At 36.1% G+C, this 15,924-nt stretch overlaps 1 long non-coding RNA gene and 1 other non-coding gene across 7 annotated transcripts; both read right to left on the reverse strand.

Moving 5' to 3' along the window:
- Nucleotides 1-1,210: 1,210 nt before the first annotated feature.
- LOC137130240 (uncharacterized) lies at nucleotides 1,211-15,553 on the reverse strand. Of its 6 annotated transcripts, none has more exons than XR_010914818.1 (15): nucleotides 15,410-15,553; nucleotides 15,088-15,273; nucleotides 10,926-10,969; nucleotides 10,512-10,549; nucleotides 10,333-10,413; nucleotides 8,908-8,948; nucleotides 8,358-8,401; nucleotides 7,940-7,977; nucleotides 7,752-7,841; nucleotides 3,606-3,678; nucleotides 3,319-3,414; nucleotides 3,086-3,127; nucleotides 1,960-2,003; nucleotides 1,565-1,602; nucleotides 1,211-1,464 (listed from the first exon to the last, which is right to left on the reverse strand). It is a non-coding gene; the product is annotated as an uncharacterized lncRNA (long non-coding RNA). The 6 variants fall into 6 exon arrangements; XR_010914820.1 differs by lacking the exon at nucleotides 15,410-15,553 and adding an exon at nucleotides 14,283-14,376 and having other exon boundaries at nucleotides 15,088-15,393; XR_010914819.1 differs by lacking the exon at nucleotides 15,410-15,553 and having other exon boundaries at nucleotides 9,457-10,413; nucleotides 15,088-15,403.
- LOC137103518 (small nucleolar RNA SNORD52) lies at nucleotides 2,975-3,044 on the reverse strand. The gene has a single exon (XR_010911527.1). It is a non-coding gene; the product is annotated as a small nucleolar RNA SNORD52 (small nucleolar RNA).
- Nucleotides 15,554-15,924: the final 371 nt, after the last annotated feature.

Genomic DNA, 15,924 nt, shown 5'->3' on the forward strand with positions numbered 1-15,924 from the left:
GTCTAAAGTGTTTCCCTTAACTTTCCCCTTAACTGGCTAACTGAAGCTACGAATGGCATACCAACTTCAGCCTCAGGTGCTGAAGTGTGCACTCTCAAACCTTTAAATTTCGGAACATAAAATTGTAGGTGCTGACATTGGGGTTGGGGTCGGGGTCTAGATGGGAGGTATTTTTAGTTTTAAATAACTTACAGGCTTACTTATGTAATTTCACTGTCTTAGACTACATAGGTTTGTGCCGAATGTGTATTTACTTATAAAGCCCCATATAAATACAAACCATCTCATGGTACTTTACCTAGTAAAGGTTTTATAGGTTGAATCAGTAAAATGCACTTACTTTAATCAAAGATTAAATAGATTCAAAATATTAACCAATACTGTGATCCCTTTCAAATGTTATATGTAAGGCTCCTCATGTGATCCAAACATTAGAATTTAACAGTTGATTTCCCAGTTGACTTCTTTTGCTGGGGGCTCTTTTATAATTTGTCTACTCTCAGCTAGTGGGAGTAAAAAATAAATAAAAAGCTGCTGTATAACAGAAATCATTTAAAAATATATTTTTAATAGTACAAAGACAACAATGTTGAAACTTTTTGCTCATTTTGAAATTGACATCTGTACCACAACCCAAGAAGTACAGACAAGGACACTTACTGTGTTCCATCACCTCTGCTTTTTGGACATGACAACTTTAAAGCAACTTTTTTTTTTTTCTCTGTTTCCGTCACAAGTTTTTTTTTAATTTATTGTTACCCAACTGCCTGATAATCATCATTTGATTTTGGACCTGTCCCAAATTAACATTTTTATAAATTGCCTGAATCATGATACTGTGAAGCATAAATGAAAACATCCCAATTCTCTTTAAATTTAAGCTGAAAAGAGTAATTCAAGGCCTTGAACATGAATTCTTGGTGGTACAAGGAGACAGTGAGCGCCTCAGTATGTTACAATCTTCCTAACATTGAACATTTCTATGGCCATTTAAAGTTCAACATTTTTAATTGCAGTAGAAGGTACCATAAAGTACATTGTATGGCATTCTACAGAGTTCTGTTGTCACTAGTAGCATTTACTAGTTGTCCCCACACATTGTGGATCTACCAAGAATGTCACATCAACCAAGTTGCCAAAACAGATACACTACAAAATTGTAGTTAAGTCCACATACTGTTCCTTCAAGTAAAGCACAGTCAGTCCGAGGTTGCATTCAGCTTATTTTATTCAACTTGGCGTAACAAAAGGCAGTGTTTCACATGTAATATTGCTTTACATACAAACACAGAGAGACTAATGTTTACAGCTATAAGTTACAGACAAGACTGCAAATGTGCTAAAATGCACAAGCACCTCAATAATAATGTAGTCCAGTTCCACAGGTAGACTAATTTGAATGTTAGAAAGTAGTCCACCTCCAACATCTGAGTTGGGAACCAATTACACCCCAAATTGCAGAACCTGTAAAGGGAAATTGAATCTTCAGGTTAACATTTTAGTTCTTTTGGACTTGACCTTAAAACAAAAGAAAAGCACAAGTCTCTGCCCTGTTAATACCAACCTGATTCCAACACTTGTCTGGTGGCCATCCTGCTTGACCTGTCACAGCCAAAAATAAATTAATTTGATCAACATTGTCATTCTTAAATTCTTCAACAAAAGTGCTATCAGTCTGAGCATCTCAGTGCGCTGCGAGTCAACTTCACTTAGGATCAGTAGAACCAAATATTTGCATCATCATTGATCCAACTCAGACAAGAGCTACAGAAAAAAAGATTTAAAAGCCCCATTTGGATGATTTTACTTTTGGACTGCAATTTTTTAATAGGCATGCATGTATTTTAATTGAGACCAATAAAGAACCATGTGGTTCTAGCTGAGTCAAGACAGCTACACCCTGATAAATGAATCTATCCTAGTGGGTGGGGCACTGATCACATAGACATTCGTACTTACAGTTATCAGCAGTCAAGCTGACTCCTTTCCATCAGCAGGACAAGCTACAAGACAAATCAAATCATTACTGCCACATGCCCCCCTAAAGGAAAACCCAACAAACCCAACAGTTCAAGGCACCCACCCGTGTTTGGCTGTTTAAATGATTGCAGTTGTGTTACACAACATTCACCACTATTGAGCTGGAAGCTGAAATCAAAGGCCCTCAATAAGCTCACTGCATGTCTAAGATATAGTGTAAGTAAGTTACCAAGTTTGGATGTGTAATCAAATAATTTATATTTGTCAGTTTCAATTAAACATAATGGATGGCCACTGTGAAAGGACAATGCTGCTTAAAAGGATACCTTCAATTATTTTTCGAAAATTAACATATTCTCCACAAACACCATACCAATGACAAAGCGTACAGAATATTCTCTACTCATGTTTGGTTAGTTGTCTGCAACTGCTTATTCATTAATCCCACAGACCACTGTTGATGTCCAAAACTACTAAAAATACATCAGCCGTAGACACCCCTCAACTGGATGACATTTCCTCCATTCCAAAAATCTGCACCCTTTTTAAACATTGCAACATATGCTTAGATTTGGGAATTTCGTATTTTGCTCGGTGTACTGTGCACGAACGGCATAAGCTGGAATTATGGAGACTCTAAAAACTAGAATGTTTTGAGGATTTTTAGGCGGGAATAAAGAAAGGGATTACCCAGTGTAATGGTGTGCATTTGGACAATAATGAGGTCTAGGACATCAGCAGATGTGATTGTAACTGAACAATGATTAATTTAGAAAATGACTCAAGTTTCTTTATTAAAAGCACACTAGTTTTCACAATTAACCACTTCAGAAGGTTCCAGGTGTTGTGTTAGTTTTTATACTTAATGAGGAATGAAAATGCTGTGCTGAACGAACCATCTAATTCCATTCAACAAACCATTCAATAAATATCCAGGGGCAATATAAAGTTGGTGATTTGCAGTAAATTAAACCAAACTAGTGATGGTGCTATGTGGTCAGTGCACTGTGAAAAACACTTCATGCTTCATTTCAGAGACTCTAGTCTATGAACTCATCATACCACAAAATAGCCCTCAAAACAGAGGATTTTATGTCAGACTTACCCTAGATGAGAAGTCGCCATCTAGTCACTGTAGTTTACACAGCTGGTGAGTACAAAGAAAATATTAGAAGCAGTTCTGATCATGGCACTTTGTACTGACAATCAGTAAAATTTTCTCAGTGCACTGTGAAAGAGCTTCATGGTATAATCAGAGACTCTAGTCTTGTGAATCATCATAGTAGCATATTTGTTGTTACAGCAAACCACTCACGAGCATCCTAACTTGGTACTCACCATCAGCGCATGTCTGCAGACTTCATTCTTCACTCAAGGTAAGAATTAGACAGCTCCAAGTCTTCAGTCTCCATCTAGTCGCTGTAGTTTACACAGCTGGTGAGTACATAGAATATATTAGAACCAGTTCTGATCTCAGCAATTTGTATTGACAATAAGTAACGTGTACTCAGTGCACTGTGAAAGAGCTTCATGGTATAATCAGAGACTCTAGTCTTGTGAATCATCATAGTAGCATATTTGTTGTCACAGCAAACCACTCAGCAGCATCCTAACTTGGTACTCACCATCAGCTCATGTCTGCAGACTTCATTCTTTACTGAAGGGAAGAATCAGACAGCTTTAATACTCCAGTGGCCTCTACCATGAAAAGAACAAGTAGATAATTTCCATCAGAAAGTCAGGTTTTGTATGTTAAGAGTAGTTTACCAATAAGGACACTGTAGATTTTTTTTTCAGAGATTAAAAATCTAAATTATTTTTAATTGCACAGCATTTTACCTATTTAGTGTGTCAATTTAATATGTCAATTTTAATTGACTTGTACAAATTTGTTATTAGTGCATTTTTCTCTTTTTATAGTTTGACTGTACTATGAAATTCTAATTGTCGACGGTACCCCAATGTTGATTTCTTCACATACCAAGAACTCAAAGCAATATTGCACAATGACTGTCATAATTCAGGTTAATAAATCAGAACTACACTCTATTAAAACTTTGGAAGGTCTTGTCTAACGTTAGCATTAACCTAATGCTACAAGTTTTCATAAACGCAACCTTCATCCAAGACCAAACTTACTTTTCCACGAGGTCAGCGGACATGGTGCTCACACTAGCAGCACAGCAATGAATTTGGAAATTCATTCTGTGCTCCGTTGTGTAATCAACAATCTGCCTCCACGTGTTGAAAAATGAACAACCACTGCGGAAGTTGCTGTTGATCCTTTACCCTGGCAATAACATACCTCTAAGAACATTATGATATTTAACATACAATAAATTTCACGGCTCTTTTTTTTTTTGTTTGTTTTCTTAAAAAGTATTTAAGTTGTCCACAACACTTCCAGACCACGTATACACGAGAGGAGCGCGGGCCGTCGAGAGACTGAACAAGGGTCGGGCCATGATTTATATAAGAGGGTCCTTCGCACCACCGCGCGCTTTTGGTGTCCTAAATAATGCCTGTTTTTGACGTTACAATGCATTTTACTGCAAATACCATGTAGCACTTACATTATGGAGCTACAAAAAAAATTGTTTGCGGTTTTCCACTTTTGCTTTCTCTTTATACTATACAGTTTCTGTATATGTCAGCTATGTATTTAGGCATCTGATGTCTGTCCTACCATGCTGCTGCTGTCAGTCAGCAGCTGCGTGCACCCTGCAGCTCCGTGCTAGTGCTGGCTTAAATTGAATATAGTGTATAGTTGCATACAAGTTAATCAACTAACTTGTGCCTTTTTAAAATTTCGTTTCTAAACACGCGGGCCAACATACAGTTTGAAAACAGTAAAGAGTTCTCACTAATGAGGAGGTGATCTTACTCGAATCTGACGCTCCTGACGCTTCAGCAAGTTGTTCACTCTGGAGATATTTATTGTACTTGCTTCTCAATTTAGCAGATGACAGATCAATTGTACATACAACTTTAAGCACTGTAATCTCACAAGCACGTTCACTAGCAGTTTCATCAAACAAGTTTCTCAAAGTATGTCTGAACTCACAGAACTCTGTAAGAAACCGTGTGAAGAACCTTTTTCTTCTACCACACCTCCTTGTAGTCAATTCCTCTACTTCAGTTACAATGTCACGTATGCTTCCTTCAGTAGCTGAGCTGAACTGCCTCTCTCTTTAACAAACACTTAGCATTGCATTGTTTCCTTGACCACTGGTCAACAAACCTAAAGGTAAACTACGAAGGCACCATCAAAGGCAAATTATCAAAGCCATATAATGTAAAACTACAAAGGCACTATCAAAGCCATATGATGTCACTAATGACATCATCAGTACACGGACACATCAGAAACACACATAACATAAAACAAATAACTAAAGTGTGGACCATTTTTTTCCCTGAATAAAACCTTACTATGAAATGCTCCTAGTGACTTGGCTACACATTGAGAATTTTAGTCACGGACACCCTCCACAAGGAGGGTAAGACTATTGCTAAAGCAGTCGGCTGTTCACAGAACACTGTATCCAAGCATATTAATGAAAAGTTGAGTGGAAGGGTTCACAGAATACTGTATCCAAGCATATTAATGAAAAGTTGAGTGGAAGGGAAAAGTTGGTTGGTTGGTGTGGTGGAAAAGTTCCCAGCCACCTGCTGTGGCAGGTTCTGGTGTAGGTGGCAGTAATTACATTTTGCTTTTCATTCATTTGACAAAGACGGAGACTAAATTTACAGTTTAAGGCAGTGCAAGACATTATCAGCATCAGTAATATATATGATTTAAGATTTTTATTTTAGTGTTTCCAAAGAAGTTATGTTAGAATTGTAAAACACTCTAGGATACTATTGTAATGTTTCACATTGCTGTATTATTAATATTCATTGGCTCTACTAAATTTAATTAGAATATTAGAAACTCTGTTATCCTCTAAAATTATTTTTTTTGCTGCAGTATGATAAGAAGTATTATCAGACAACTCAAACAACTTCCCAGTCAGTACTCTTTGGCTACAGTACAATTTAACTTTAGAGAGGACGAGGAAGCGACTTTGGAACACCTGGTGGCTGAAACGAGAACTGTATGTTGGACCCTATAACCCCGCTTCAGAGTAAAACACCTGATGGAATTCCTGCTGAAATGCCACACAGAAAAACTACGATACTTTGGATAATTATATTTGTATGTAGCTATTGATGGTGGCATTTATTGATTTTACTACATACATCATGAAAATCGATAATTTCACCGTTTTAAAAATTACTTTAAATACAACAGTTAGTAGTTTTAATAAATCTTTGAATTCCTGTAATTTTAACATGAAAACTCAGAGTGAACCCATACAGACATGAATCACTTTATCACCATCAATAATAAACATCACCATAGCAAAACAAGCTCTCTGTACCTGGATAATGCTGCCACTGCAAATGGACTCACTGATTTAAGTATGGCCCTAACAGCACTTTTCTTCTTCTCAACCCCTAAAAGGACACCTTCACTGATTTTGAACTTTATTCTTTTGGTTCTAGTTTGGGTAGTACATGTACATAAGTACCATTAAACTTCCTTTGAATTCCCTATATCAAAATATTTCTCTACCTATAACTGAAAAATGCCTCAGATGACATCACTTGGAGTAACCCTTAGTTGAGATTATGTTATCTTGTTCCTCACACTATGGAGTTTGTAATCATGGTGAACCTGCTCCCCCAGATGACATCATCTGAACTCCTAATGATGAAAAACTCCTCTGGGTGATGTCATCTGAAGGTTGAGGCAGGAAGGGAATCCACTCAAAAAAACTCATGTCAAATCAACGTGCAGAACATGTCGCGCTGTTGTTCAGGCTCTTCGTGTAGAAAAAGCCTGTTTGACATTTCTTCCAAGGTGTGGCTGTCAGTGCAGATGTTCCATATTAAAAGCCAATTTGCAAGCCTTGTTTAATATTTTAAAAGTTAATGTGACTAGTATGGGTTAGTGCTGCTGCCTAACAGCTAGAAGGTCCCCAGTTCAAATCTACTAACTGGCTGCAGCCTCCCTTTGTGGATTTTGAGTGGGTTTCCTCTCGGTACTATGGTTTTCTTCCCACAGTTCAAAAATATGCATGTTTGGTTAATTGGAAACTAAATTGCTCATTTGTGTGAATGGTATGTGTGTCTTTAGCCTCTGTGTGGGACAGGAGGTACCACATGATAGAAAACTTAGGCTGTGGGAAAGTGGTTTGTTTACAGCACACTGGAGCCATGCATCTAATAAATAAAAAGCTATCACTTTACTAAAGTGGCAGTTATGATGGATAAGATTGGAGCCTATCCCACCTATCATAGGGCAAGAGGTGGGGTACAACCTGGACCGGTCGCCAGTCCTTCTCAAGGCCAACACAGAGAGACACGCATAGACATTTAAGCACTCACGCTCAGCTATGGTCAGTTTAGACTCAGCAATTAACCTAATCTCTTTGGACTAAAGGAGGAAACCCACCCAACTACAGGAAGAACATGTAAACAAAATGGCCATGGTCAGTTGGGTCCCCAAGGCTGCATTCAGCTTATTTTATTCAACCTACTATCACACAAAAAAAGAGTCTTTAACATATAATATTTATAATATATTTAATTATTTATAATAATATTTAGAAGTAAGTCCACTTCCATCTCCAAGATCTCTGAATTGTGTACTAATTACACCCCAAAGTGCAGGTTAATGTTTATAGCTATAAGTTACAAGACCATATGCTAGAATGATACTTTACTGTTTTCACCAATTTGAATGTTAGAAGTAAGTCCACTTCCATCTCCAAGATCTCTGAATTGTGTACTAATTACACCCCAAAGTGCAGCACCTGTCAAGGAACATTGAATCTTCAGGTTAACATTTTAGTTCTTTTGGACTCAATCCTAAAACAAAGAAAGCACAATACTCAGTCCTGTTAAAACCAACCTGAATCCAGCACTTGTCTGAATGCCATCCAACTTGGCCTGTCACAGTCATACCAAAAAACACAAATTACTTCTTCAACAGTGTCTAACTTTCTCAAATTCTTTAACAGAAGATCCATAAGTCTGAGTGTCTCAGCGCGGCGAGCTAACTTCAGTTGGGATCAGTAGAACTGAATTACTGCATCATCATTGATCTAACTCAGACAAGACATATAGAATAAAAAACATTTAAAACCTCATTTGGATGATTTTTATACAAGGAGTGCATGTTTCAAATTGAAATGCATGCATTTGTTTTGAGGCCAGTACAGCATAACATGTGGTTCTGGCTCACTCAGTGATGATACTGATACTCAACTAAACCTTGACAAATGAATTCATCCTAATGAGGGGCTCCTTCCACAGAAATTAGTACTTACAGCTATCAACGGTCACGCTAACTCCTTTCCATTGACAGGATGAGCTACAAGACAAATAAAATCATTAGCTGCACATGTCACTTTACATGTTAGTTGTCAGTCTTATTCAACCACTTATTCACTGATGCCATAGACCACTATTGTTGTTTAAAAACTATTAAAGAACCCATCGGCTGACACTCCACTTAACTGGACGCCATTTTCTTTTTTCTAAAAACTGGCAACCTTTCTATTTTTAACAAATATTGCACCATATGCTCAGATTTGGCACTTTGGCACCTTGTATTGTGCCCGGTAAACTGTCCATTAGCGACATTTAAGATAGAAATACAGAGACTCTAAAGACTTGACAATATTTACAAGGGTCTTTGTTTTGAGAATAAAGAAACGCACCACTCAGTAAAGTGATGTGTATTAGCGGATCTAGAATTAAACCTGACAACTAACTAAATGTGAGTAGAGAACATTCAGTCATGGTTTTATTTTTGTATGGTGATTGTGTCCATGAAATGATCATACCACAAAACAGAGGATTTTATGTCAGACTTACCTAGAAGAGCAGTCTCCATCTAATCGCTGTAGTTTAGACACCTGGTGAGTACAAAGAAAATATTAGAACCAGTATTTATGATGGCAATTTGTACTGACCATTAGTAAATGTACTCAGTGCACTGTGAAGCTTCATGGTATAATCAGAGACTCTAGTCTTGGGAATTATCATATTTGTTGTCACAGAAAACCACTTAGTAGCATCCTATCCTGATACTCAACATCGGCTCATGGCTTTAGACTTTATTCTTCACTCAAAGATAAAATTCAGATTTCTTTAATACTTCAGTGGCCATTGCCTCTACCCTGAAAAGGACAAGTAGATAATTTCCATTAGAAATTCAGGCTTTGTATGCTGATATAGTTAAGTGTAGTTTACCAATACAGACACCAGAGGCTATTTGTGTTCAGAGATGAAAAATCTAAAGATATAAATTGTAATACTATTACTTATACTATTTTAGTTGAGCAGCCCTTAGCAAATTTAGTGTGTGGTGGAGGACTGTTACACTTAAATGGTAAATGGATGTACGAAATTTGTAATACTAACTTAGTACATGTCATGGTCCCAGTGCAATTCCTGTCTGTGGACTTTTATTTTGTGGCCCCTTCTCCCGACTTCCTGTGCCTTGGTTCTTTTCCCCAGCTTTGCCTTTGTTTGTCCTTCATGGTTTGCGCCTGTTCACTCCTCTGCTTAAATTCAGTCTTCCCCTCACTCCCCTCCCAGGTCCTTGTTGATGTTATCTCTGAACTCCTTGTAAAACCTGAATTTATGTTTCTGGACTCTTGTATCCTGGACTCTGTGCACCTCTAATCTTTGGTCTGAGGTTTGGCTTCTGTTGAATTCAGTGTATAGGTTTAGTCTCCAGTTTTCTCTGCTTGTTTGGTCCTGGTTTTTGTGTTTTAGGTGTGCTTTTGCATTCTTCAGTTTATCAGTGCCTTTTGTTCAGTTTGTTCGTGTCTGCCTCCCTTTAGTTTATGTGTTACTTTATGTACTTATGTACTATCTTTTCCCTCCAATGTGTTTTAGGTCGTGCTCTGTTTTACTTTAGTCATTAATAAGTTTGTTCAGTTGTTTGTATCTTTTTTTTAATATTCCTGTCAATCTCCTTGGCCTTTTTCCGTGAGTTCATTTTTTTAAACTTTTACGTTGTTTGTAATTTGGATTCATAACTACTGTAATTGTGGACTAACCAAACTTCTTTGGACTATGGAAGGGAACCCACCCAACTACAGGCAGAACATGTAAACAAAAAGGCTATGGTCAGTTGGGTCCCCAAGGCTGCATTCAGCTTATTTTATTCAATCTACTGTCACACAAGAGTCTTTAATATATATTTCTTTACACCTGCAGGTTAATGTTTATAGCTATAAGTTACACACAAGACCATCAATATGCTAAAATTATACTGTATTCTGTTTTCACCAATTTGAATGTTAGAAGTAAGTCCACTTCCATCTCCAAGATCTCTGAATTGTGTACTAATTACACCCCAAAGTGCAGCACCTGTGAAGGGACATTGAATCTTCAGGTTAACATTTTAGTTCTTTTGGACTCAATCTTAAAACAAAGAAAGCACAATACTCAGTCCTGTTAAAACCAACCTGAATCCAGCACTTGTCTGAATGCCATCCAACTTGGCCTGTCACAGTCATACCAAAAAACACAAATTACTTCTTCAGCAGTGTCTAACTTTCTCAAATTCTTTAACAGAAGATCCATAAGTCTGAGTGTCTCAGCGCGGCGAGCTAACTTCAGTTGGGATCAGTAAAACTGAATTACTGCATCATCATTGATCTAACTCAGACAAGACATATAGAATAAAAAACATTTAAAACCTCATTTGGATGATTTTTATTCAAGGAGTGCATGTTTCAAATTGAAATGCATGCATTAGTTTTGAGGCCAGTGCAGCATAACATGTGGTTCTGGCTTACTCATGAGTCTGATACTCAAATAAACCTTGTCAAATGAATTCATCCTAATGAGGGGCTCCTTCCACAGAAATTAGTACTTACAGCTATCAACGGTCACGCTAACTCCTTTCCATTGACAGGATGAGCTACAAGACAAATAAAATCATTAGCTGCACATGTCACTTTACATGTTAGTTGTCAGTCTTATTCAGCCACTTATTCTCTGATGCCATAGACCACTATTGTTGTTTAAAAACTATTAAAGAACCCATCGGCTGACACTCCACTTAACTGGACGCCATTTTCTTTATTCTAAAAACTGGCAACCTTTCTATTTTTAACAATTATTGCACCAAATGCTCAGATTTGGCACTTTGGCACCTTGTATTGTGCCCGGTAAACTGTCCATTAGCGACATTTAAGATGGAAATACGGAGACTCTGAAGACATGATAATATTTGAGAATTGTTACACTTAAATGGAAAATGGATATATGAAATTTTTCTTTATAAAGTGAGACTACACTATGAAAATTTGTATTCATAACTACTATAATTGTGGACTGTACCCCAATTTTGCGAACAAGTGTCTTTACATACTAAAATATCAGGAAATATTGCGCAGTAATTGTTTCTGTATTCCAAAATTAATAAATTGCAACTAAAATAAAACTAGAAATGGTAATTTCTGAAGAAATTGTGGGAGAGCTGTTGAGCTGCACTACACCCATCGACTGCTCTGAAGCTACCAAGAGTTAATAAGTTTGCACATTTAAAAAAATCTGACAAAATTTAAATGCTGTCTGATTAATTTTAATTAATTCCACAATCCACTTAACCTATGTTTGGGATACTAAAATGAAACTTCCAGATCACCTTGTTCTCTACTGCCTTAAATGACTTCTTTTCAGAGATAATTTTTTTCCTCCAAATAAGAATGTGAAATGGATTATTTTATATTATGTGAAACATCAAGACGAGAGAGAGACTTATTTAGTTATTCCTTCTGTTTTGGATAACAAAACCTTATTATTTATTGATGTCATACGCTAACTAAAGACGTTTTTTTATTGTTTTTTTTTTTTCAACAATAGGATCAATGTTCATTGTATTTCTTTGTTTCACATTCTTACAAAAATGAATACGTAAATATGTGATCTTTTCTGTATTTGGGACCCCATAATATTTTGTAACCTATTTTTAGTGGGAATAGGTTTTTAACCAAATTCATCTTAAAGCCAGAGACATTAGTAAATTCATTGATACTAGACAAAGCCATTGGAATTTGCTACTGGTCGTTCAAAAAACAGCAGTGTCAACTGCTAGCTGAGATAGTTTGAATTCCTTTCTCACAGCATGTATTTCTAAAAATTGGGTTTTTTTTCTTTTAATTTTAAGAGCCATCGTTCGAGTAACTAACAGAAAAAGGGAAGGGGACACTGGACAACCTTGCCCAATGTCACGATAACAGAATCTTCCAGTGGTGCCATGTTAACACTGCTGGAACAGCCATATAATGTTTAAATTGTCTTTTTCTGAAAACAAAGAAATCCATAGCTTTAAAAATGTACTTATGTTTGGTGGCAATAATCAAATATAAAACTCATCATGAAACAAGTAACTGTGATCAATCATATCCAATATTGAATCATTATTAGCAATGTGTTCTTTTTGCATATACCAAATTGTACTATTGTACCTATTGTTGAAAATCTCATAATTTACAATCATTGTTAAGCAGACTGATGGGTCAACGTTCTACATAGAACCTGTCTCAATGGTTTGGCAGTTGATGTAATTAACCCTTGTTTTAATGTGGAGGGAAGTTCACCTTTTTGAATGGATTCATGAAACAAGGCAAAGAGTGAGGGTGCAAAAAGAGTAAATGTTTTGAAGTGAAGGATTTATACAATTCTTCTGTCAGGCCATCTTCACCTTGGGATTTGTTTTCTTTAAGACACTATACTTTCAAAGTACTTTATACTTTTTAACGTCATTGCTCATCTTTTTGGTATGTGCTAAAATATTGTTTTAAAAGGTATCAATGTCAGATGTCAAAGAGACTGAGGAATACAAGTTCTGACAGAACTGGGCTATATTGTTTAACCCTTTTTGTGCCATTATTAATTATTCAACTTATTTTTGCCAATTAAACATTTCTATTTTCTAACCCCAAAAAAGTATTCTGTATACTTTCACCATGTTCAACCCATTTAAAGCATAATCTAAGAGTGGCACCCCTAGCTTTCTCTTCATACTCAAACTAGTTTTGTAACAAGTTAATATTTAATTTCTACTGTACTTTTGTAAATCCAAAATTGCTTTAAGGATGTCTTTTCTCTTTTAGTTTTGATAATTTATTTGTTCTAATACCAATGTTGCAGATTCCATATTTTATCATTTCCCAAAAGCACCCATAGGTTTGTGCAGGCTTGTTTCCAATATTTTTTAACCCTATACTATCAAAGCCTCTGTAACCCCATTTAACCTAGTTATAATGAGCTAAATATTAATGCATGACTGTTAGGAGTGATCCTTATGATGCCATCATCCATCCATCTTTATCCATTTTCATCTATATCCATCCATGTGTCAGTGCAATATCCTTCTGAAAGTTAGACACCTCTGTAAATGCCTTCACAGAGTTGCTCTACAATGTATGACCATCTGGGCAACAGACTAATATCTAAAATGTAGGGACATAAAACCAACCTTGTTATGTATAAAATTATATAATTTAGATATTATGTGTTTCCTTCCTTCTTACATCCAAAAGTCCCAGTTGCAAACATTTCTATTACCGTTTTTGATGGGAATCTATATTCATTAAATCAGTATTAAAAATCTCCTTCTAAAACACAATGGGCAAGTTGAAAAAAGATGACCAATTTTACATTTAATATATAGAAATAAATGTATTATTTTAGTCTTATATTGGTAGCAGCCATTAATAAGCAAACTAAACAGATTCACATCTAAAATGAATAGATAATATTTATTGTAGATGTAATATAATAAAATGTGTAATACCTGGCCTTTAAATTTGTGACCCCTGCTGAAAGATTTACATTGGCAAACCATACAACATTATCTCACTAATGGAGAACAAAGGTCCTTCTTAGTTGTTATAAAAAGATTAACAAACATTCCCACTACCTGACCTGTGTGTCAGTACACTCATCTTCTGTAAGAACAAATCTTGACTTGTTCTCCCAGAAGAGAAAATGTTCAACTTGATAAATGGCCTTTATGGGCTGAGCAAGAGTGGCTAAAAGTTAATTAGTCAATCAGAAATGGCACTTGAAAATCTATATTGTATTATTTTGTTGTGTGTTTCTGTTTGTGTTTCCAATGTGTATAATGAGGGTGGAAAAAATATAAAATAAATAAAAACTGTCAGGTAAAGTTTCCACAGAGCTCTGAGACTATTCACATGACCAGATGGAACAATGTCCCTTACCATGGCAATCACTGCTTACAATCTGCTGAGTCACTCATTTGCTGATCAAAAGCTGTAAACTGCTTAGACTTTGCCCTCCAATAAGGGCAAAGTCCTATGGAAAAAACAAAGAACAAAAAGTAAAAACTGAGCAGCAGAAGGTATAACTATTTAATGATTTATTTAAAGATGCTCAATAAAATGAAGACAGTGTGGCGCAGGAGGTAGAGCAGTTGTCCACCAATCTCAGTTGTTGGTTTGATCCCCGGCTCCTCCGATCACTTGTCAAAGTGTCCTTGAGCAAGACTCTGAAGCCCAACTTAGTTGCTCCCAATGAGTGTTGGCCAGCTGCATAGCAGCTCCCCCATCGGTGTGTGTAATTGTGAGTGTGAATGAGAAGCAGTGTAAAGCCCTTTAAGCACCAATAGGAAAAAAGCGCTGTACAAGTGCAGACCATTTAGAAGTTAAGAGTGCATAGGATGTCACCCTCTCTAGCTGAGCCAAACATTATGCAATACATATCAATTGAGTAGTTGAAAATTCACCCAAAAGTACCTCAAACTAAACTTCTATAAGTCAAGAAGTATAAGAAATACAAAAAGCTGAATTACAGACTAAAGGTGTCTAGATTTAAAGTTTAAATGAAGATTCCATTCAAAAGTATGACGATACAAAAAGCTGATCAAAAGAGAAAAGTTGAAGGGAAGTTTGAAGTTTCTCTCATTTTCTATGGAAAAAAAGTTAGAAAAGGTAAAAAGTAATCAAAGAGAAATAAAATTGTGACGTTAGCAATTATCAAAACTCGAAAGGTTTTATAAAAACTCACTTATTTCAAGTCAAGACTTATTTCACCAGGACGTCAGGAGACACTCAATCGAGGAATCGCTGGAATCAGGAGTTCACAGGTGAGTCAAGTTCTTCTGCCTGCATTAGACTAGTCCTATCGCCGTGCAAGGTGTTAAGAAATGACCACCCACTGCACTCGCATAAGTTGGTCGTTTTCCTGTTCCTGCTAAAAAAATTTAAATGACATTAAATGTAACTACCATTATTATTTTTATTTTATTTTTTTTAGTATTAGTATTAGTATTAGTATTAGTTTTTTTAGTATTTTGTTTCTTTACGAAACCTCGCGACGTCATACTCACAGTCGTCCGCGAGAGCAGCCATAATTTATATTGATGGGTCCTTCACAGCACGGCGTGCTTTTGGTGTCCTGAATAATGCCTGTTCCTGACGTTACAATCAATATTTCTGCAAATACCATGAACCAATTTAAACAGCACTTCAAGAAAGTAAACACTTTTAATAAAAATAGGCCACTAAGATATAATTACTATGTAAGCAATGTTTTGTGTGCTTTTGCTTTTTGTCATTTAGATCAGAAATATTTTTAATAAATTATGACAATATACCAGACGAATAGTGAAATATGTTCATACTCATCATACTCAAATTTGTCTCAAATAAAATTATATGATATGCTGCAAAAAAGCTTTATGTAGACACCAAATCCTGAGCTTTAAAAAAACTCTTCGAATAATAATGCATCATCTATATCATCTCCGATAAGGTACACTAGTTGCATATTTTTCAAAAGAGTGTGATATGTGTTTATATTTTAATATATCATACACAGAATTCAACAACAGAGCTAATTATT

Source organism: Channa argus, chromosome 1 (assembly GCF_033026475.1).
Source record: "Channa argus isolate prfri chromosome 1, Channa argus male v1.0, whole genome shotgun sequence".
NCBI lineage: Eukaryota > Metazoa > Chordata > Actinopteri > Anabantiformes > Channidae > Channa > Channa argus.